General features: G+C 49.3%; 1 pseudogene; it reads left to right on the forward strand.

The window, feature by feature from the left end:
- The first annotated feature begins 338 nt into the window (after nt 1-338).
- Nucleotides 339-1,052, forward strand: LOC145996365 (histone-lysine N-methyltransferase SETMAR pseudogene; annotated as a pseudogene).
- Nucleotides 1,053-1,301: the final 249 nt, after the last annotated feature.

The raw sequence follows: 1,301 nt of genomic DNA on the forward strand, positions 1-1,301 counted from the left end.
CATTCCAAGTATCTGTTTGTTTATGTTACAATGTTGTGTTTGCGTGCAAAGCTGTACAGTATCCACATGACATCAGACCGTGGTTCGTAGAGTAGAGCCGAAAGGGACATCGGAAATGGAATACCCACACGTTGTAACTGGTTGTATAGAGTATTGCGATGTTGTTGTCGAATTGGGCATTGTAAAAACAAATGTGTGGTTGATTGTATAGGTTCTCCACACTGACAGGAAGTTGCAGGCACGGTATATGAACTGGGATGTACCAGGTATCCAAAAATGTTCGTGCCGCTGGAACGAAAAGTGCAAGTCAAACGGCATGTGTCGGCAACCCTGTCTGGATGGCGTCAAAAGTTTACATTCCCGGCAACCGTCAGTCAGTGCAGAGTTGGGAGGCTCGTCGGTCGCATAGACAGCAGGTCTGTAGGAACTACAATCCTGAAGGGAACATGTCAGTGTCAAAGGACGTTTTACGGTCGTGTTTACTGTATGAGTTCAAATTGGGCAGCAACGCTGCACACGCTGCTCGAAAGATATGCTCCGCGTTTGGAGAGGCATCAGTGAGTGAGCGCACAGCGCGAAAGTGGTTCAGTCGCTTTGCATCGGGCAATGAGAGCCTCCAGGACAAGCCTCGAGCTGGACGCCCCGCCACTATCGACGAAGCCCTGCTGAAGGAGATCATCGAGCGCGATCCACAGCAAACGTGCAAAGAACTTGCACAAGGGCTTGGAGTGTCTGAGGAAACCATTCGATTGCATCTGCACAACCTCGGGAAGACTTGGAAGCTCAGTAAGTGGGTTCCTCACGTTTTGTCCGAGGAAAACAAACGCCAGCGGCTCACCATTTGCGCATCATTGCTGTCACGCCACAAGAAAGCCCCATTCCTGGACCAGATATTGACATGTGACGAGAAATGGGTGTTATACAGTAACCGCAAAAGAAAACATCATTGGTCGTCCCCTGGTTCTGTTGCATTGACTCCCAAAGAAAACATTCATCAACAGAAGGTTCTGCTCTGTGTTTGGTGGACCAGCGCTGGTGTTGTGACACTTTGAATTCCTAGAGCATGGCAAAACCATCACATCCGAGGTATACTCGTCCCAGTTGCAAAGGGTTGCAGCTGCACTGCGTCCGAAGCAGCCAGCACTAGTCAACAGGAAAGGAGTGATCCTTCTTCAAGACAACGCTAGACCTCATACGGCGAAAGCGACCAAGGAGCTAATCAACACACTTGGTTGGGAAATTTTACCTCATCCTCCTTACTCCCAGGACATTGCCCCATCCGACTTTCACTTGTTTTTGGC

Source organism: Lepisma saccharinum, chromosome 12, assembly GCF_977018435.1.
Source record: "Lepisma saccharinum chromosome 12, izLepSacc3.1, whole genome shotgun sequence".
NCBI classification, from domain to species: domain Eukaryota; kingdom Metazoa; phylum Arthropoda; class Insecta; order Zygentoma; family Lepismatidae; genus Lepisma; species Lepisma saccharinum.